This window comes from Ambystoma mexicanum, chromosome 2q (assembly GCF_040938575.1).
Source record: "Ambystoma mexicanum isolate Mex_15411 chromosome 2q, UKY_AmexF1_1, whole genome shotgun sequence".
Classification (NCBI taxonomy): domain Eukaryota; kingdom Metazoa; phylum Chordata; class Amphibia; order Caudata; family Ambystomatidae; genus Ambystoma; species Ambystoma mexicanum.
The window spans coordinates 55,929,902-55,953,526 of record NC_090924.1 but is presented as its reverse complement, the minus strand read 5'-3'; positions in this window follow the sequence as shown (position 1 = coordinate 55,953,526).

Sequence of the window (23,625 nt, the reverse complement as noted above, 5' to 3'; positions counted from 1 at the left end):
ACTGCAACGTGGCCTCTTCACAGAAGCCAATAGACTTCTCAAGCCAGCCCAACCGGGGTTCCGACCCTTATGCACAACGGAATCCTCACTGGTGTAGCTATCTGGGGGCGACCTAAAAAGAACTGCCAATTCTGTATCATTTGCAGCTGTCATCCTCCTGGATCTATCTGCAGCCTTTGATGCCATCGACCACACAATACTCGGGAACAGGCTCCCCGCCCTAGGCATCAAGGATTCTGCCCTTAATTGAATTACCTTTCATTTCTAATTGCTCGCAAATCTTCCTCCTCCCACCTTTCTCCTCCGCCCTTCACCCAGTCACAAAAGGGGTGCCACAAGAAGCCTCCCTTTCACCCCACCTCTTCAACATCTACCTAAACCCACAGCCAGCTCTCAAAACCTTAACTGCTACAATTATGCAGACGACACACAGATCATTTTCAAAATTCCGAAGACTCCAGGCTCCCCACTTCCCAACCTCACCTCCTGCCTCTCGGACATCGACTTTTGGATGACGACCAACCACCTAATCGTCAACCTGGGCCGATCAGAAATATGCAGCAAAACTGCTCTGATTCTCCAAACTCTACCATGGCAAAAAGCCCTGGGAGCCCCACCTGCCGCCTTCACCTCTGTTAAAAATATTGGATGCACCATGGATGCAGACCCACACCCCTCCAAACACATACACTTTGCTTCCAGAACCTGCCTCTTCCACTTACTCATCCTAAAACTAAGCTTTCCCTATCTCTCCTATCCTCAGAGTCTCGGTAGTACTGGCCATCATCATCGCCCGCCTAGAATTCCCCAACTCCCTCTATTTCGGCATCTCAGCATGCCAGCTCGTGAAACTCCAATGAATCCAAAACTCAGCAGCCAGACTGCTACTTGCCCTCTCACCCAGAGAACATTTCACCCCCCCCCCCCCCGCTCTCTGAGTACTACACTGGCTCCCTATTAGCCTAAGAACGACCTTCAAAGCCATGTGCTTCACACCGAGCCCTCCATAATACAAGACCAGAGTTTCTACAGAATAAAATCATCCATTACCACCCCCCCTCCCCCAGAATCCTCTGATTGGGTTTAGCTCTCCTAGCTAGTCCCGTTTACCACTCCATCAGAGTTGGTGGCTTGGCCTTCTCTATCCTAGCTCCCACCGCCTGGAACACTGCACGAGAACTAACTTTCATTAAAAAAGTCCTCAAAACTTGGCTTTTGGCAGAACTATCATGAGCCCCATCCCTAGCCTTCTAATTCCCAATCCGAGCATAGTGTGAGAAACTAGAAAGTCTCACCCGCTACTCCCCGGGGATCTCTCTCTCTCGTGGCCAGGGCACGGCCATCGCCTTTGGATCCAGACACTGTGGGTGGACCAGTGCGGGAGGATCACCTGGGTGAGGGGTCTTCTGGGAGTGAAAGTGGGACACCTGATGGTGAGAAGCAGTATCCCCCCTCCTGTAACACCTTTACCCCATCCAACCTGGTAGGATATATATAGGAACTCTACCCCCCGCAACCCCCTCTTACCTTCACAAACACTTTCACACAGACAGCCCGCTCTGGGAGAAACCGCTTGCATCCAAGCGGTGTACCTGACATGTCTCACTACTATGGTCAGGCAATTACTGGAAACCATTCACACCTGATTTCCATTAAGCTTCCCCAAATGCATAAAGGGCAGATCACGAGAGCACACTCTGAGCGGGGCAAAGCACATGACAGAACAGGGAGATACCCTTGACCTTTTCGGCAGAAAACAGTAACTTTCTAGAATCCTTCAAATTAAAAAGCGTAAGGCCAGGAAACCAGACTGAAGAATCCTGCATTTTTTTTAAAAAAAACTACTTGGGTCAACTATTTTACTAGTTTTTACAAGTAATGAAAGCCTTAAATGTTGTTTTGATTATTTAATTTATTGATTTGTCTTTAGTCTTCCATCGTTTGCAAAGTCTTTCATTTTACAATGTACAAAGTCTTTCCTTTTACAAATTGTTCTTTGTTCTTTGTTTCTCAAGTGTTATGTCTCTCATCCACTATCTGCGGCAGGTTTATTGTCCAGATCATGACTCTAGGAAGTTACCTACAGCAATCACTGGTTTGATGTTTGTTCCGTTCATCAAGTACGTCCACCAATATTCCTTGTCCAGGCTGCAAAAGTATGTAAAAAGGTGGGCAATATGTATTCTTCCGTTAGCCAACAGACCCTTACAGCTAAGAAGTGTTTTATTGTTTCTATTGAATGGGGTTCCTCACAATATCGGCATTTGTTGGACTTCGTTTTGTCTCCGATTGCTTGGATTTCTTTTGTTTTTAAGACATTCAGCCGGGCTCTCATGAAAACTGAGCGTATCCTTTTGTTGGGGAATTTTACTAGATAGTTCACAGGCTCTTTCAGCTTCTGAGTAGTTGTAGGAGGGTGTGTGGTTAACTTGTTTCTTCCGGCCAGCTCTGTTTTGCACCAATCTGTATCTTAAGTTTTTTTGCAGTTTTCGTCGGGCTCCTCTATAACTCTTCCTTTTGAGCTTCCAATTTCCTCGAAGTAAAAGGTTTTTGCGGGCCCACAAAACCAACATTTTGTTATCTCCTTTGTTCATCCTGCATTGTCTGTTGGAGATAACCGGGCCCTCCTGCATGGTTGACCGAGTTGGGGAAAAGCAGCAGCCGATGTGCTACGTTCCTTGGCTCCAAGATCAAAGCAGCACCAGAGAGATCAACACAGGCGTTGAGTTGGGGAGACCGATGCAAGACCGGTCTGTGTTGAAGTCAATGTTGCAAGCAGCAACATTGTATAACGAGCACAAGAACAAAGAATTGTAATGCGTGTGATGAGACGCAAGGAAAGCCTAATTACTGAGGGATGTTTGAACTGTTACAAAGAATCGGTATCTGTGACCGAGTGGTCCGGTGCTGCAAGTGTGCCCAATCGAAGATCTCTGTGAGGTATTCAACCAAGAAGAGGCAGAGGCAAAAGTGAAAGATGCGAATAAGAAAATGAGTGAGTCAAAGTGGTCCTGCAACGGTTTAAGCAAAACCCATCGCACAATCCAAAGTCTTCAGTTTTTGATACATAGAGGAAAGCTTTGAAGTGATCTTAAGTGGTCTGAGCCTGCACAATGGAGATCCATGGCCCAGGCTCTAACAAGAGAGACCAATTGCAAACCTGTGAATGTAAAAACTCTGATAAGAAAGGAGCTTTGCAGTTTGTTACGTCAGGCCCTCTGCAATAAGAGACTGTCATTAGGAGAGAGACTTTGGCAGAAGGCCCTGATACCTATGCTTTGAACGGTTTCCTCATGGCCGAGAAGCCAGAGTATGTGCGAAGCTCAAGCGTGCCACCTTGTCCCATGCTAAAAACATGTGGAAAGGGAAGCCAACTACTCAACTATCCTGACATTTTCCTACATTGAAATAAGGATTGGCAATAGGTTTATTAGTATAGGCCCTTTTATTTTGACAGACTACACTAGGGCTGCGTTATTTGATGGTCATAGCTTGCTCCCACCCTTAGATTTAGGGTTAGATAGGCCTTCAACCCATTGAAGTTCAATAAACACCCTTGAACTGTGGTCATTTGTGTCTTGTCTTAACTGTTTGATACCATGCCTTCCTTATAATAGGAACACTCTGCACAAGGCAGTGGCAGCTGTTTTTATCGCTGCGGCCCGGACCACACCCACTATGAAACACCAATCATGACTATGATTTCCCATGTTCACCACCAACTGAAAAACAACCCTTAATATTGTATTTCACACTATGAAATGTCACAGGATTGATTAGTCTCCAACTGGCATATACGGGGAAAACCGGCAAATCGCTCTAAAAGTAGTTGTGATGGAACCACCACCATCGCATTTGGACAGATTGGGATGCACTGCAGGGAATTGTCATGGGAGGAATTATCGCGCTCCAGAACACCAGGTGGGGGTTTCTCGTGCATTATTCCCAGAAGGCAATCAAGAACTAGGCCCGGAATCGCACTGAAAGGACTTGATGGGTGGGTATCACACATGGATGAACTATAGGATGGGCCACCTGTAGTAAAGGGAACAATTGAGAAGGTTCAGTAAACACACAATATCTGAGTAGATTAGCCATGCTATCCACCAAGAAGTCCCTGTAAGGGTAGCCTGTGCGCCTCTCGTTATTAGGTGAAGCATAGACTGTTGCTAAACCATTTTAATGCAGTCACAAGATTCGAGCGAAGAAGGCAATACTTGATTGGGTGCACATACAACAAATAAACACTGGGTCTGCTAGGTACGTATAACGTACCATCCAGTGGTCCCTGGCCGCAGGCATGGCTACCCGCACACAACCGCATACAGCAAGGACTATGACAAATTAATTTGTGCTGGTCACATAATTCTGCTCCACACCTGACAGTATGCAGCCAAATCTATGATGAATTCGGGCAGGCTGAGCCAGTTTCTAGCACTCAAGCCATCCCCCGACTCCTCAGCACCCATCCACATGCCTGATCGCATGGGTTTCTCTCTACCGGAGCAGGGCCAGCCATGCTGAGCCTTTTTTTTGGCCAAATGCACACATACATTCTAATCTAACTTTGACTTCCAACACTGTGCTTCAGTCCCCTGAGGGCGTTCCCACTACCAGCAAATTGAGACTATAGTAATGGTAAAAGGCGCTGCATAAATGCCAACTACAATACAATTTGCAAGAAAACGAAGTAGAAAACACTGTACAAAACCCACCCCTGTGGAAAGAATAGAGAAGAAGCAACAAATTGGAGAATGTAGCACTCTGAACATGATTACAGGGGTGGCCGTCAAATTATAAACCACAAAAAGGCTGTCTTTGGAAGAAAAAGGTGCCCAAGTGGTCTAACCAATCTCTAGGGCCCAATATGGAGCAAGGAGGCAGTTATTGTTCGATAGTACCTTGTTTCGTGTCTTTGGTGAGTCAACCATGTCGAACCCAGCTTTGAGCAGGGGTGCGAGCAGTTCAAGCTCAGTTTAGCTATGTGGGATTGTGTGCCCTTAGCAGAAACCTGGCATTGAGCAGGTTCAAATGCAGTAGCTTTGTGCAGTTCGAAGGGGGCATTGGGTGATGCAGGCAGGGGCACTCACCAAGATCTGTTTGAGGTCCAGCCAGGTTGAGTCGGTTTGTAACCGCCATAAAGGGTAGTTAAGTAACGCTCCAGCAGTATTGGTCGATTGTAAGGATTGTCGAAACAGTGATCCTGTTCTGGTGTGTGGTTTTAGGATTTAGTTACTAAACTATGTTTATTTGACAGAACACTTTTTTTTTTCTTTTTTGGTTACATTGATGACCCCACTTGAGAGTCCCTGTTACTAAATAATCGGATATGGGTTTCCTCATCTTATGTATGTCATTAGCACATCCTGTGGCTGTTGGGGTATTATAAACAGTGCTATTCAACTATTAATATACAGGTACACCATCCATCACCTTTTTCGATTAGTCAGACAGTTTCACAGAGAAACAAATTCAAACTGCCATTAGCGGTACTTCAGTTTTTCACAACCTACCAGCAAATTTAGCGATTGACTCTACAATTACCAGAGACACTCGAAAAATGCATTCTGCACAGTTACAGACTTTATTAAAGGAATACCTGAAAGCCATCATCATACCTTTAGGCCTTCAAATACAAACTGCTCTGCTCCAATCCTCCTTCTGGATGACGACTAGAAAATAGATTTTTCACAAATTTCTGCCAAGTGCAGTCAGAACTTCTATGTGCCAAACTATTAATGCTAGGCTTGCTGAAAAAAAATCTGACCAGAATTGGCACTACATGATCATGCTTTTGCCAACAGTACCTTGATAGCGGATGCCAACAATAAAATGTATGCGATTTAATTAAGAGGTAGACGAATTTAAGAACTGTAATCTACAAAAAAAAGTTCAGTTAAATTAAAAAAAGATATTTCTAATTTCACCAAAGAAAGCTTATCTCTACCTCCTATTGGATTATAGACCTCCAGTGGACAATTTCAGATGGCCCCGCAGATTCCAAGATGGGAGACGAAGAAAGTGGGTGACTTTCTCAGACATCAGTAGTTCCTCCGACTAGGAAACAGTGGGACTAACCAGGATCAACCTGAAACATCTAATGGACCTTTTTTAGGCATAGGCCAGCCACTTGGCTGCCAGCCTCCATCGGTAACCCAATGGAACCAGTACAATCAGGTTTACCAGAGGACATTCTGTACCCGCCAACGGAACTAAGAGTGATGGATCTTCCTATTTTCAATGTATCCCTGGTAGCCTTAACCCCAGCTCAGACTAGTGTCCTTTCGAGAGGGCTTAGCTTTGTTCCCACCCAAGAGGTCATCAGGGATACTATGGAAGTACAACTCAAAAGATTTTTCAGAAAAATTAGACTCGGTCTTCTTCGAAGGCAAGAAATAGCTTCACGTAGTGGCATTTTAGACAATCCACTTTCACACCTGGTGATAAGGATATGTTGTGCCCCCATTTTAGGTGTTTCTGTCTCTATCCAAGTATACCAAAACTAGGTGATAAATGTGCCCCGCCCCACACCCACAGACAATCGTACATCACACTCTGCCGTCCCTCCGAGCTCCTCTACCACTGCTCAGGCTTCCGAACTAGGGAGGCCACAACTGGTGAGACCAGCCAATCATGTGGATGTACGAAAACAACATAGAATATGAGCTCCATTTCAGTTTGAGGTATGTATGCCTTGCACCACGTCAGTGGATACAGGCCGCAAGCACGGCCACTCATCCATGCACTTTTAGAATGCAGCTAAGGCTTTGTAATTCCGGTCTAGCAGCTCGCATAGACATCCCCACTCAAAGCCATGACGTACCTCAACACCTCTGCCATTGGTATATAGTGACTGTTAGGAAAGATTTCATTTTATATATGATTTTCCCTCCAGTTTTACACCCCCAAGCGTTTTGCTGCTGTTTAAACACTATAGTCTGACTTTGCCAGAGAAGCACAGCCCTCAGCTGCACTCATCTGGGCTTTTGCTCACTTGTAATGGGGAAACTGGCATGCCCTTAAGACAGTCAGTACTGGGAGACTGTTTCCCTTAGCATTTTTTACAATGTTGCAACTTTTCTGCAACATGTAACAAGTGCACAATGTACCTTCCAGTACAGTGCACTTGGGTCTTAGTCATTTCCAAAGACCCTAGATACTCCAGAAGGACTTTTTAGGAGATGTGCAGATGTGTCATGGACAGGGCTGGGGGTAGCTATCTTTTCGCGTATTTTTTTACCCTTTCCTGCCAAGTAAACCGCGATTAATGTGTTTGACACGAATAGGTGGCCTGGCTCCAAAATGGCCATGCCACGAGGTTCTTGTCCTGTCCTTTGGCCATCTTGCCCCTTTGCCTTCCCCAGGTCGAGCTGACCCAGGTGAGTCTTTATTTGGTCATGCATTTTCCAGCAAAACGGCAAGCTTTCGCAGGCTTCTGCATTCCTTGTGTGTGCGCCTCCAGGATGTGGGCTGGGATGTCTGTTCCCAATGCACATCCTGGGTGCCAGAGAGTCTGGAGTGCGGTAAATGCCTGGGACCACCGTGGTCCGTGATTGGTCAACGTAAGGAGTGTGTGTTTGTGAGCAGATCTCCCATTGGCGCGAAGAAGACTCTGGATAAGAGGAGGCCCCAAACATCCGTACCATGTTGAACTCTAGAGTTGTCACTGAACGAAGGATAGGATCCAACTATCCTGAAACTACGAAGCTGAGTCGAGGAACCGCTGGTGACCCACTGGAAGGTTTGGCACCCTGAGCCTGCTGTCGTCCTGTGGGAACCCTCTGCATCTGGTCGTCCTAGAAGGTCTGCGAAAATGCCTAGACCCATTAGACTAGTGGGACCAACTATTCTTGGCACCTTCATCAAAACCTGCAAGTAAGCTTTCTCGGGAAGTGTCCCTGGGCCAACCAGTGGCACTTGGTATTCCCCCGTCTGAACTGAGATGAGTCCGCCAGTCCCGGAGTAAACGCGGTTAGCTTGTTGCCCAGCCGCGGCAACGATCTTTGCAGGTGCGCTGCATTTGTGACACTCTTGCCTCTGAAGCCTGCTGCAGTGAAACTGGCCTGATACATCCATCAGGAGCGGAGAAATCGCCACTGTGCCATTTGGGAACCATTGCTGTATCTTCGGAACTGAAAGCCGCAGAGACATACTTTTTGTCGCATTTGAACCTGCAACCGCAGTGGACTCGACTGGTGAAGTTTGGTCCGTAGTGCACCTGGGGCCAGTGAGTAACCTTAACCCTAACTGGTGGCCACTAGCGCATCCACCCCTTTTTACGCACAAGGACCTCTTGTTTCCACTGCTGGTGTGAACTATTCCCGAACCTTGGAATCACCTCTGCCTTAAAGTGGAGGCCCTCCTCGAATAGTGGGAATCTATTCATCGCCTCACCCACCTTCCTGAGCTGCTAGAGACCCCTGAAGCGACCCTGTTTTGCCCATTGGAACAACTGCGTGCGCTTGCATTGCATGTACTATTGAGCACAAGGCTCCTCTCTTCTTAGGGCTTGTACTGCCTCTTAGTTGGGTGTGTTTGATGTTGAAGGGTACTAAAGACTACCTGCACTGCCCGTTTCCTTCCCGTCTAGGTTGTGATATGATATGGCATTTATAATGCGCCTATACACAAGTGTTTCAATGCGCGACGAGGCAAGGGAGGGGACACAGTGGGAAGACAGACAACAATCCTACTAGGCTAGGTGTCATTCAGATCGCGCAAGTGCATGGGGTAGGGAGAAAGGGAAAGTGCCTAGGGGAAGGGAGAGGGGAATGTGCAGTGCATGGGATAGAAGAATAAATAAGATAATGAATAAAAGCCGTCAGATGGTGGCAAGTGTAGGGTAAGAGCAGAAATAAGTGCTGGTAGGGGGACTATAAGGATACAGAAAACAGTCCTCAGGTGTGGGGGTTTCCAGGGGGTCAGGGCGGGTGTGCAAAAGCGTGGCCTGGCCCCATGTTCAGAAAGCGTGGCCAGCTAACCAGTGCAGTTTTAGCATGGAATTTCAGCAGGGGAGAGAGGCAGAGAAAGCAGAAGCAAAGAGGAAGGTTTTGAGGTGTTTCCGTAACCAGAGATGGTTCTCAAGTTTCAGGGAGACAGGAAGGCTGTTCCAGAGGGAGGCTGAAGAGAGAGATCGACCACCAACTTGTTGCTTGGAGAAGCGCCTGACTGAGGGAGTTGGAGGCAGATGAGCGAAGAGCCCGAGAAGGAAGGTATTTGGGAAGAGAGAGTTGAAGGTATTGTGGCCCCAGGTCCCAGAAGGCCTTGTGGACAATGCAGAGGGTTTTGAACTTAATCCTTGCAGCCACTGGGAGCCAGTGCAGAGATTTCAGTCCTGGAGAGATCCGAACCTTGAGGCCAAGGAAAAGTCTTGCAGTCCTGGTTGGGATAAGCTGCAGAGGGCGGAGAGTAAAGGCAGGGAGATTAAGATAGAGACTGTTGCAATAGTCCAGCCTAGCGAGAACCAGGTCTCTGGAAACGGTGAGCTTCTGGGAGAAGGAGAGGAAAGGAAGAATACCTCTTAGGAGGTGCAGCTGGTAGTGTGACTTCTTAGAGACGTCAGAGATGTGAGGAGAGAAGGAGAGTGGGAAGTCGAAGATGACCCCAAGGTTTTTAGCGCCTTGCAGGTGGGTGCAGGAAGAGGGCCAAGAGAGGCCGGCCAGAGAGCTGCAGGAAAGGGAGGGAGTGGGTGTGCCGATGAGTAGAATCTCAGTCTAACTGCCATTAAGGCAGAGGTCATTGGAGGCGCTCCACTCCTGGATATCAGACAGACAGAGATGAGGGAAGGAGAGGAGGAGGCCGAGGGTAGTCTGAAAATGAGCTGGGTATCATCCGCATAGCACTGAAAGTTGGGGCAGAGAGCGGCGATGCGGTGGCCAAGGAGTGCCAGGTATTGGTTGAACAGCCAGGGAGGGAGGTTAGACCCCTGGGGGACACCACAGGTAGAGAAAAAGATATCAGAGAGGAAGGACCCAAGTTGGACCAGGGAGGGTCGGTTGGAGAGGAAAGAAGTCAGCCATGCCAGAGCCTGTCCAGTGATACCCAGGTTATCACAGAGACGGTTGAGCAGGATGGCATGGTTGACAGTGTCAAAAGCAGAAGAGAAATCAAGCAGGATGAGGACACATAGGGTGTTGGAGTCAAGATTGGAGAGCAGGTCACTGTTTTGGACATATTTCGCGCTGTTAACCCTTTAGACCCCAATGGTCTTGTATATATCTTGCATTGATAGTGTTGTGTTGGTTTAGTAGTATTGCTGTGACTTTCTTACTGTGTATTGTTACAAAGCCCTTGTAATGAATGTGTTTATATTTTTGATATATATAAATATACACCTGTCTGGGAGTAATTTGTAATTGTCCTTGCTCTGTATGCTCATTGAGGTCCTTCAGTCACCCTCACCCCTCCTGAGACCTAGTCATGACCTCCTGCCATAGCTACCTTGATTGGTCTGGCTTGGCCAGAGGTTACCCTATTCCAAGACACTAGGCTGGCCTTCTGAACCCCTGCCCACCAGGTCAGAGTTCAGAAATCCGTCTTAACAGCGACAGCCTATGAAAAATGTTGGTCTAGCTGGGCACACATCGATTCTCCAGCACTAGCACTCACCAACAGCACCCGCCCACGTGCCTGACCTCCGGGCTACTTACTGAAGCTTAGCCAGCACACCGAAGTCCTAACCTGGCAAAATGTCAATACGCATCTTATAAATTTAACTCTTGGAATTGAGGCCATACAAATGGGGAAAGGACGCTATATAATAACTAATACAATACAATATGCCCGCAGAAATACTTGCATTTGTGAAAATGGTCCTTAAGGACCTACCTAAAATATTGCCATACAATTCTCACCATGGGACCAACAAGTAGCCATATGAACGTAAAAGGCTTTACGACCACTTCAGACGAACAAATCCATTGCGTTAAAACCTGCAGACAAAGGTGGTGGAATTGTAATTATGGATACAGTCCTTTACATTTCGATGGTCAAAATCCTGTTAGGCAGATAATGGTCAGTATTATCTATCAGTTGTGACCCAATTGTCATGATCTCTGCTTCCAAAAGGTCAGGGTTTTCCCAACTCCCTTGGAAGCAGATCCATAACCCAGGTTCCGAGTGCCAACCAGTCCCAATTGGGACCTTTTGGACCCAGTCCTGGCGCCAGTGGCACCAGGCTCATAAATATGCCCAGTCCCAGCGCTGGAAGCGCCGGGCTCATAATGCTTGGGTGGACTTACCTGCAGCAGACCATGCTGCTTACTTGCCTGCCAGTTGAGCCTCTGATCCTCTTCTGTTTGGAACTACTTTTCCTGTTGGGTGGGGCAGGAGCCACTCCCTAGATTCAGAACACTGGAACTCTTCTGGAAAGCAGGAACTCTTTTCTTACCTAGGCGTGGCTGTGGAAGGAGGCACCTAAGCACTACAGGAGGCTATTTAAACCACACCCGATGGATGAATCTTGCTTTGCGTTATTCTGCATCCTCTGCAGCAGAACGCTCATTGTGTCTTCTGCATCTGATCCTGGGCCTAAGGAAAAAGGCTTACCATCCTGAATCCAGTCTTCAGCAACACCTATAAAGACAAGAAAGAACAGGTTAGCATTACGGTCTTCAGTGACAGCTCTTCACTTACCTGGTCCATCGGCTGTCACCAACGCCTCACGCTGCATTCCGGCATCTGAAAGACAAAGGCTTACCTACTCTTCGTGCGCTCCGGAGGTCTTCACACTCATTCCGGCATCTGAAAGACAAAAGCTTACCAACTCTTCGCACGCTCCGGAGGCCTTCAGCGCTGCATCCCGCATCTGAAAGACAAAACAAGGTGCGTTTAAAGACATTGGGGAACTTTAATACTCACGTGCCATTACTCCTTTCCACATCTAACCCAGTGGGTATCCCGGCACCCTGCAGCCGCTCCGAACTTGTACCTGCAAAATAAAAAGACAGAGCGCATCGTGAAGCAGGCAACAAGCGCTTACTTACGTGCTTCCAGGCGCTTCTATTCATCACACGGGCTCCATCTTCAACTCACTTCAGCCCGTCATCCGCCATCGCCGGAACCCTGCAAAACAAGAAACATCATTACTAAAGACTTTAAAGACATTAGAATTACTCGAAACTTACCGTTCGTGCAGTAAACGACGGACAGCAGTCCTCTGAAGTCAAGAGGCCTGCTCCCCTTATCCAGTGAAGAAACTGGTTACAGCACCCTGCCCCGAGGCAGATGGAGAGCACGGCGTTCACTTACCTAAGGTGAGAACGTTAACCTTTGGGGTTCTACAGGAGAAGAGAAAGGGAAGAAGAGAGAGACATTCAATAACCCAGTTCCTTAATCCCATATTTTCTATCTGCAGACATCTTACCCTTCGAGTCAGACATACAGTGCACAGAGGTCCAGCCCAAAGAGCCAGCCGTGTGTTACACATCACCTTTGAAGATACGGTATACGCCCAGTCAAGACCGGCGCCTCTACGGGAATCAGGTGAGCGTTACAGAACGCAAAGCCTACCACAAAACTCCCGTCCAGGCGCTATGGAAACCTCGGATACCGACCAGCTAGCCCAGTTACTTGGGGAACTAAGGGCAGAAGTGCATGCAGCCCGTCAGGAAACAAACGCTCTAAGAAGGGAACTGATTATTTCCAAGGAGCGAACAGCTGATCTCGCTAGACAATTGCTACAGTCACAAGCTGGACAGACCCCGTTACCCGCATCTGGGGGAAATCTTCCTTCTACATCCTCTATGAATCCAGTGCAGATCAACCTACCTGGGAATGTACCTCTGGCTCCGCCCGAACGATTTTCTGGTGACACAAAGAGGTTTGCAGTATTTATCAATCAGTGCCGGTTGCATTTCTTATGCCGGCCAGCAGCCTTTCCAACTGATCAAGCTAAAGTAGCTTTCGTGCTTTCGTACCTTAGTGGCAATGCGGCAGACTGGTCGATCCCTCTAGTAAATCAAGATGATCCGGTCCTCCATGATTTTCAAGCTTTTCAGCTCAGTATGGAAAAACTGTTCGCAAGACATTCACAGGGGCAGGCCTTGGACAATGAGCTTCTTTCGTTGCGACAAGATAATCAAGACCTTTTGGCTTATATTGCGTCTTTCAACAGACTGATAGTGGAAACTCAATGGCCTGAGGACAAAAGGATTACGCTGTTTTATAGAGGCCTACGTGGAGAGCTCAAAGATGTGTTAGCCCAAGTAGTGAATCCCCCACAAGATTGTTCGGACTATATAGACTTAGTCGTTCAAATAGATCACAGACTGCAGAACAGGAAGGCCGATCATTCCAAGTTTGATGCTCGAGTATTTTCCAAACCGCCAACTCCTTCCAAAGGAGTAGACTCCAGGGAACCCATGCAAATAGGGGGTCTGAAAGGACCACTAACACAAAAGGAGCGGGAAAGGAGAAAACAGTTGCAATTATGCCTCTATTGCGGAAACTCAGGGCACTTTCTTCGAGACTGTCCGGTGAAACCTGCCAAGAAGGCAGTAGGAGTTGCAGTTACCAAAGTTACAAACTCTGAGCAGGGAAACGACCACGCCCGACAAGAATAGAGGTCCTCTTGCCGAGCGTGAAAACCAGTTCCGTGACCTCGTATTTCGTGATACCTATGGTCCTCATTAGCCCTGATAATCCGGATCGATTACATGCAATTGAAGCTTACGTCGACAGCGGTGCCATCGGCAATTATGTGGATCATGAAATGGTTTTGAGGATGAATCTAACTCTTTGTCCCAAGGCTGTAAAGGACGTCATTACTACGGTGGATGGTACGGAGATAGCCTCCGGGCCAGTAACGCATACCACTCAAGAGGTGACGCTAGTAAGTCAAGATGGACACCATGAGAAGATCGTGTTCGATCTGATCAAGGCCCCTCAGTTTCAGATTATTCTAGGAATACCTTGGTTAGAGAAACACAATCCTCTGATCGATTGGCGAGCAAGAACGGTCCAGTTTCCAGAATGTGTCTCTACTTGTCACCCTCCACCTGGTGTTGCACTGGCAGCAATTTCTTCAGAGACTCCCCAGTTACCTCCCGAATACCTAGAATACCAAGATGTTTTCCGAAAAGATCAGGCTAACTGTCTACCTCCTCATAGGTCTTATGACTGCCAGATAGACCTGATACCTGGATCTACGCCTCCTTGTAGTAGAATTTATGCCCTCACCGAGCCTGAGAACCTTCACCTTCGACAATACCTGGATCAATACCTGGCAAATGGGTTTATTCGTCCTTCCAAGTCCCCTGCTTCTTCAGCTTTGTTCTTTGTTCCAAAAAAGGAAGGTGACCTTAGAACTTGTATAGATTATCGCTCCCTGAACCAGATCACCGTTAAGAATAGATATCCGTTACCTTTGATCCCTGAACTCCTGGACCAAGTCAGAAAAGCATGCATATATACAAAGCTGGATCTTAGAGGAGCTTACCACTTGGTACGAGTAAAAGAGGGCGATGAATGGAAGACGGCCTTCCGCACCATGTATGGGCTATTTGAATATCAGGTCATGCCCTTCGGACTTTGCAATGCCCCGGCCGCCTTTCAATATTTTATGAACGATGTCCTCAGAGAGCTCATAGATGTGTGTGTTGTTGTTTACATTGACGACATCCTCGTTTATTCTTCATCAGAATCTGAACATCGGAAACACGTGAAAATGGTCCTCGAAAGATTGCATCAACACAAACTTTTCGCTAAGTTGGAAAAATGTGTTTTCACCGTGACTGAAGTTGAATTCTTGGGATTCATATTATCACCTGGCGGAGTGCGTATGGATTCAAAGAAGGTCGATGCAGTTCTCAAATGGCCATCACCATCCTCCGTAAAAGGTGTGCAAAGCATGTTAGGCTTCGCTAACTTTTACCGCAGGTTTATCCCCGAATTCTCTCGAATAGTCCAGCCCATCACTGCCTTGTTAAAGAAAAACAAACGTTTTGAATGGTCTACCGAGGCGGAACAAGCTTTCCAGGATTTGAGGACTAAATTTATCTCTGCACCAATCTTAAAACACCCTCGCCCCGAACTCCCCTACATCATGGAAACTGATGCTTCAAGCCTTGCCATGGGGGCAGTTCTATCACAAAAGGACCCGGTAACCAAACAGTTACATTTCGTGGCATTTTGGTCCCGCAAATTCTCGCCTCCTGAAATCAATTACACGATTACTGACAAGGAACTTCTGGCTATCAAGTCTGCCTTTATAGCTTGGCGGCATTATCTGCTGGGGGCCCGACACACCGTTACTGTGATTACGGATCACCGAAACCTGCAATATTTGAAAACCGCAAAAGCCCAATCCTCTAGACAACTCCGTTGGGCATTATTCTTTGCCGAGTTTGACTTCATAATTACCTATCGACCTGGTACAAAGAACGGTAAAGCTGATGCCCTTTCTCGGATGGGAGTGGAAGAACACTTGATCAACCCTAAACCTGTACCAATCATTCCCGAACAAAGAATTCTGGGTGTAATCGCCACAGAATCCATAGAGGAAGTTAAGGATAAAGCCAGGCAACTTGTAACTCCAGCAGACATACAGAATTGGCATCTGCAGGGAAAGGACTTTGCAGTAAAGGACAACTTATTGTATTTCCAAGAACGATTATACCTACCCAGCACAGATTTACAGAAAAAAGTAATCTCTTGTTATCACGATTCTTTAATGGAAGGACATCCCGGTATGGCCAAGACCTCAGAAAAGATCAAGCGCTACTTCTGGTGGCCGTCTTGGAAAAAAGATATCAGAGACTTTATAATGTCCTGTGGAGTATGCACCCAAAACAAGAGTCAAAAGGAAAGACCAGCAGGCCTCTTACGCCCTATTGACATCCCACCTCGCCCTTGGCATACGCTTTCTATGGACTTCATCACCGATCTACCTCCATGCTCCGGATACAGTACGATTCTAGTAATCGTGGACTTATTCTCCAAGATGGCGCATTTCATTCCGCTCAAAGGCTTGCCAACAGCAGCAACTCTGGCCCGAGAATTTCTCGAAAACATCGTCCGACTGCACGGTTTTCCTTCGGTTCTAATTTCGGATTGAGGTAGTCAATTTATTTCTCATTTTTGTTCGAAGTTGCTGTCGGTCGGCTCAAATTGATGTGAGACTATCGACCAGTCACCACCCTCAGACCGACGGACAAAACGAGAGGACCAATCAAACTCTGGAACAGTATTTACGCTGCATGCTGCAACAAACTGAAAAAACTTGGAAAGACATCCTTTGGATAGCCGAATATGCCTACAATAACTCTGTCCATTCGGGAACTGGGAAAACCCTGTTTTTTCTTTTGTACGGCAGTCACCCTCGAACCTCGGAGTTGGATCCCCTCCAAGATCTTGAAACACCAGCAGTAGACTACCTGCATTCTACAATCACCCAAGCCTTTAAGGAAGCTGTCTCTCACCTTCAAAGGGCTAAAGAACAATACAAGAAAGGAGGAGATCAACATCGGAAGGAAGCCCCTCAATATCAAGTAGGGGATCAAGTCTGGTTAGCCACCAAATATCTACCTCTAAAAGGGCCACGCACATTCAACCCAAGATACCTTGGTCCCTATTCCATCACTACCATAGTAAACCCAGTAGCGGTCAAGTTGGACTTGCCCCCGCACATGAAGATACATCCGGTCTTCCACGTCTCTCTATTAAAACCTGTGCAACCTCAAACCCGACTAACTAAATCTCCAAAACCTATCCTAGTTGATGGAGAACTCGAGTTTGAAGTCAAAAGCATTCTGGACTCCAAGATCTCCAAATCAAAACTATTTTATCTAATTGACTGGAAAGGCTACGGCCCCCAAGAGAGATCCTGGGAACCTGCTGAATATGTCCACGCTCCTCGCCTAATCAAAAGATTTCACCGAACATTTCCTGACAAGCCAAAACCCCCGGAGAAGCCCGGTTTGGGAGGGGCCTTGAGGGGGGGTACTGTCATGATCTCTGCTTCCAAAAGGTCAGGGTTTTCCCAACTCCCTTGGAAGCAGATCCATAACCCAGGCTCCGAGTGCCAACCAGTCCCAATTGGGACCTTTTGGACCCAGTCCTGGCGCCAGTGGCACCAGGCTCATAAATATGCCCAGTCCCAGCGCTGGAAGCGCCGGGCTCATAATGCTTGGGTGGACTTACCTGCAGCAGACCATGCTGCTTACTTGCCTGCCAGTTGAGCCTCTGATCCTCTTCTGTTTGGAACTACTTTTCCTGTTGGGTGGGGCAGGAGCCACTCCCTAGATTCAGAACACTGGAACTCTTCTGGAAAGCAGGAACTCTTTTCTTACCTAGGCGTGGCTGTGGAAGGAGACACCTAAGCACTACAGGAGGCTATTTAAACCACACCCGATGGATGAATCTTGCTTTGCGTTATTCTGCATCCTCTGCAGCAGAACGCTCATCGTGTCTTCTGCATCTGATCCTGGGCCTAAGGAAAAAGGCTTACCATCCTGAATCCAGTCTTCAGCAACACCTATAAAGACAAGAAAGAACAGGTTAGCATTACGGTCTTCAGTGACAGCTCTTCACTTACCTGGTCCATCGGCTGTCACCAACGCCTCGCGCTGCATTCCGGCATCTGAAAGACAAAGGCTTACCTACTCTTCGTGCGCTCCGGAGGTCTTCACACTGCATTCCGGCATCTGAAAGACAAAAGCTTACCAACTCTTCGCACGCTCCGGAGGCCTTCGGCGCTGCATCCCGCATCTGAAAGACAAAACAAGGTGCGTTTAAAGACATTGGGGAACTTTAATACTCACGTGCCATTACTCCTTTCCACATCTAACCCAGTGGGTATTCCGGCACCCTGCAGCCGCTCCGAACTTGTACCTGCAAAATAAAAAGACAGTTAGAGCGCATCGTGAAGCAGGCAACAAGCGCTTACTTACGTGCTTCCATGCGCTTCTATTCATCACACGGGCTCCATCTTCAACTCACTTCAGCCCGTCATCCGCCATCGCCGGAACCCTGCAAAACAAGAAACATCATTACTAAAGACTTTAAAGACATTAGAATTACTCGAAACTTACCGTTCGTGCAGTAAACGACGGACAGCAGTCCTCTGAAGTCAAGAGGCCTGCTCCCCTTATCCAGTGAAGAAACTGGTTACAGCACCCTGCCCCGAGGCAGATGGAGAGCACGGCTTTCACTTACCTAAGGTGAGAGCGTTAACCTTTGGGGTTCTACAGGAGAAGAGAAAGGGAAGAAGAGAGAGACATTCAATAACCCAGTTCCTTAATCCCATATTTTCTATCTGCAGACATCTTACCCTTCGAGTCAGACATACAGTGCACAGAGGTCCAGCCCAAAGAGCCAGCCGTGTGTTACACATCACCTTTGAAGATACGGTATACGCCCAGTTAAGACCGGCGCCTCTACGGGAATTTGGTGAGCGTTACACCAATTGACTATAATGGATTAATTACAAGACCTTTGTACTACAGGAGTAGAAAAGGTTTTTTGACCAAAAAAGAAGCTATGTACCTCACACCTAGGGATGTGAGAAATTCAGTGACTTGCACTTTGCCCAAAATTCACAAAAACATCACAACCCTATTGCTTAGAGCCCAGTGGTAAGTATATAGATTGTTTCCTACAACACTTGGTGTTAGAGTATAGATTTTTTTGACTACTGTAATGATAGAGAACTGTTAATCACTTGTGATACTACATCCCTCTACATGGTGCCATAGAGGTTATTGAGAATAAACTATTTCATCGTCCCCCTCCCACATTTGGTTTCTACAAATATTATTGTGGATTGTCTCAGAATTGCACTGTCAGAACTACTTTCTCTTTCCGGATGAGTTCTACTTGCAAAAGAAGAAAACCGCCATGGGAGCGGCATTAGTGCCCGGCCTTGCCAATCTTTTCATGTCAAGAATTTGACGATGCATTTATCCACTCTAATAATCTGTATTTGACCAACATGCAAAGATATATTGACGATATCTTTTTTATATGGATGGCAATGGAACTGGAATTGCATGGCTTCATGCAGTGGCATAATACATGTAATGCCAATTTACACTTCACACACCACTGAAACCAAACTTGAATGCCCTTTTTAGACATTTGAATTAGGCACCATCAAGGGATCATATACACTAATCTACATGGGAAAGAAACAGACTGGAATTCCATACTGCTGTACTGTAGTTAACACCCTAAATCACTAATAGATCATTTCTTTACAGTCAATTCCTGGCGTATTAGGCATAAATGTTCATTCAAAGATAATTATGAGATCCAAGCAAATGCATTGGCTGAGAGACTTTTTGACAGGGGCTACCCCCGTAAATTCCTTAAATTCTCAGCCAAGAGAGCTTTTTATATGAACCGAGGTTCTACTGACTCCTCAGTCTAAGTCTACGTCAAAGAAAAGATTGGTATATGTCACCACTTTCTCACAGAACACCACACAGATCAAGAAGTTGGTCAAGAAAAACTGGAATTTGGTGCACAGTACAGGCTGTGTGAATGAATATCCACTGTTTGCTTTGAAAAGGGGTATGAACATTAGAGATAACCTCGCACAGTCACGATTTATGATACAAAATACCACAAGTAATATACCCTTGTGGACCATTGGAATATACAACGCAGTCCAGTTGTAGGGCATTGCCCATGCAGAGGTTGTAGTGTTTGCAAATGCAATATTAGAATTAATGTATTAATTCACAATGAAATACATGCAGCATTACACCACCACACCAATTGCAACACAAAGAACGCAATATATATGATCCGATGCCCATGTCAAAAGATCTATATAGGTAGGACCACCAGGAAAGTGGCTGCCAGAATACTTAATGACACATAGTTACTTTTGTACATTATATGGCTTTGAACCATTCCGACTGAGATTTCCAGTGGATGGTTGTTGATGTAATCAAGCCTGATGTACATAACTGCTGCACCTCCAGCTGTCTGCTATGGTTGGAACAACAATGGAGCTTAAAGACACATGAAACAGGTTTGAATGAAGAAGTGCAATGGTCAGCTCTACTATGAATATCTTTTTTCACCATGTATTGGAGTTCCTCTAGTCTGCCTCCCAAATTCCCTTTGTGTGATTTGTCTTTATAAATAAAGTTTTGGATCCGTCATGTTAATTGGCTGTTCATATTGTTCATATTGCTAATTCCCATGCAGAATTTGGCAGCCTTCAGTACGTGACTTTATAGCCTTTTAGTGCTCTTTGAGTAAGTGTGCCTTGTATGGTTTACATTATTCGATTAGATGTGTTCATGACATTCAAGATGGCCACTTGTTTTGTTTACTTTACCACATCATGATTGCAGTGCTAGATTTCCAGTCATGTGACTACCACATCATGATTGCAGTGCTATATTTCCAGCCATGTGACATATCTTCCTTAAAGATGGTCGCAGTCAGCCACTCTCTAATAGTTTAACACAGAATGTGCTGTCAGCTCCCTTCCTCAGCCTGAGGTGTAAATCGAGAATGTGTTTCACGGTTCCATTTCCAATCTTTCAACATGTCTTTTGATAAATGTAAGGTAAGAGAGCTAGTCCTCACGTTGAATTTTCTATAACTTCAATCCCTGTGCACATGTAGACTGCATGCACTTTTGCCTCATGGGGTCATTCCGTAGGTGAATAAGGCAATCATTTCATTTTCTAGACTGAGCACTTCATTGATTAATACTAGACCTTTGGCTGGCAACATCATGAACACTCAAGAGCAGGTCAGATTGGGACTTACTGTCCCAGAGTTGCGTTTACTGTTTGTTGAGCGAAGAAAATGTGTTGGGTGTGGTGAGGATACCTGTTTAAATTTCTTGAACATCTCAGGAATATAGGAAGAATGAAATTGCTTTAGGCACCCATTAAGCTACACTCATGTCAGACTTGGTATGTGTTCCACCATTATATAATTTGTTTGCTCTTTAGTCTTACCCCAAAACTTGGTTAATTTTGTTATTGTTGCTATGGCAGACATTACTACAGACACATCTAACCTATCCACTACAATGAAGTTTGTAATGCCCTGAAGAAGGCTGTGCCTGTAAATGAAATTGGCAATTTTAGCGGAAACTGGTGTTGCCATTCTCTTTAGATCAACATTGGTCATCTTTACGAGCACAATGTTTGGGATAGATGCCTATTGAATGCATAATCTACCAATGTTTTGAATTACACACATGTGAGAGTATGTTAAAATATAGACTTTTTAGTAACTCTGCAGCTGGCCGTTAAGGATGTGTGTGTGCCTGTAAATTGCATTTCCAGATTGTCTGCATCTGAACACTCGGTAGCACTTCAGTTTGTCTCTGTGTCTTTGTCTTGGAGGTGGTCACACTGGTGGTTTGGCGATTTTACAATAATTGACTGCTTAATATTTTGTTCTGACCTTTGTTCAATAATGTGTTTTTAATCCAATTTGTGTGTATTTCGTTATGTAAAGTTGTCTTGTACCATGCACCATTACCATTGGCATGGTGTCCAGGTACTCGGGTGGCTCTGTAAGAAAGGAGGGGGTAGGGTGTTAGTGAAGGAAGATGGATAAATGGAGGTTGTGCTCTTCAATTGATGCTTGTAAAACCAGGATAAACTGGTGTCTGTGCGTGCCAGCTTTCTAAGCTGGTTTTGATTGTGTGCAGTGCTTATTTATGGAAGGGTAGGGTCTTATGGTCTCAGTGTCTGGGATTGTGTGTTGAATGCAGGTGTTGTTGGATGTGTGTTTTGTGTTTTTAGTGTGTATTCGGTTGGCCCTTGGGCGTGTGCGGTACTTGGGAGGTATGCTGGAGAGGAGCCGGAACTGGGGTGGTTAGTGTATTGGCTACACTGTGTTCTAAGTGCAGTACATAGGCTCACCCTTCAAATGTGTCTAAGTGTAATACCTTGGCTCCCAATAACTGTTCCCCTGAGTACAATGCATCTGCCAGCCCCCACAAACTCCTATGTGCCGTACATTGACTAACCCTCTGTTATGCTCACCTGGTCTCTGCGGAGGCGCTGGGGCATGGTTGGAGCCCTCCCTGGAGTTGACTGCCTCTGGTCACTTCTTGTCCCTAACGGCTGCCTTCTTGTGGGCCTGGAAGGCTGGACCTGTTCTGGTGAGAGGATGAGACACAATGAGGCTAGCGTGGTGGAATCGCAATTCCCTATTGCCCTTTCGTGCCAGAATGTGGTGCGCAGAAATTTACCCATGCAAGCTCACCTGATAATATGTAAGGATGAGCTTTCCGTCCTGCTTTCCTTCAGCAGGGGCGCTGTGGGTGGACCTAGTTATGTCACTGGTCCTAATTGCAGAGGCCCAGACCAGCGGCGACCATTCCGTCTTGAAGGTAAGTGTTTATGACTTTCTTATTGTCTGTGTCCTTGTACACAATCCCAAGGGATATTGTTCGTAATGGTATTTTGTTCTTTCTCCTCTGTAGCAATGAAGATGACCCTGGAGCGCGTGATGGCAAAAGGGAGCAGCTCTGGTAGTTTCCACCCCTGGTAGGTAAGCGGGTGGTCTCTAAAAGTGCACCAAGTTCGTAAGTAATGCTGCTTTGACGAGTGAAAGTCTGTGCGATCGCTCACCTTGTCTCTTGCTCTTTTTGCAGGTGCGGCAGGTTGGCGATGGCTGGAGGACAGTATCCGGCTCCTGATGGTGGTTGGAAATGAAGATCCACATGGAGGGAGCACCCGAAGGAGATCCTGAGTTGATTGAATTCGGAACAGGTAAGGTTGCTGGGCTGTACCTGTCGAGGACTCTGGGAAGGTGAGTATGACTGCGGCCGAGTCGGGAGCAGATGGCAGAGCTTTCGGCGACAAAGCGATCACAGGTAAGACTTGCGCAGCGACTACAGAGAGAAAGCAGATGACTGTGCTTCCAACGATGGTGTGATCTCAGGTAAGGCGTGCACAGCGGCTGTAGAGAGGGAAGCGAGTGGCAATGCTTCCGGCGATGAGTTCCAGGTAAGATGGTAGAGTTGGCTGGAGGTGCGTGTGTTGAACCAGGTAGGTGACGAAGGGTTCCGGAGACTGGAAGCGCACGTGCTAGATTGGGTAAGTCTTCTGGTTGGCGGTAAGCATTACGTTGCAGGTAGCAAACTAACGCGAAGCGCCAGTCTTTGGGTGGGGCCGGCTTATATAGCCTGGCCCCAGCCACTCCCTGTAGGCTCCGCCTTATGGCCCCACCTAGCTCCTCCTCCTGCCTTCTGCACGTGCCTTCCCTGGGATAATCGGGCCCCGACCGGCCTTGCTGCATGTGCCCCTGGTATTCTGTGTGCTGAGCACACTTTGAAATGAGCTTGGTGCCATAGGCACCAAGACTGGGTCCATTCGGACCCTGTATGTAGAGGAGGGCTGGGCTCCTGCCTAGTGACCATGACACCCTCACAATTCTTCTAAGTGCAATAAATTTGCTAAACTTCACAATTCTTCCAAGTTAAATTCATTTGTTAGCCAATATGTCTAAGTGTGGTGCCCTGGCTACCCTTGAAGATTCTTCTAAGTACAATTTATTGGCTAGGTAAATGCAATACATTTGCAAGGAACTAGCCAACCCTCTTCACCTCTTCCCTCCCAGGCCCTCTGCAACACACTGGCCACACACTTCACTGCAAAAACTCGGGACATCCTGAGCGCTCCCGCTTCCCTCCCTCCCCCG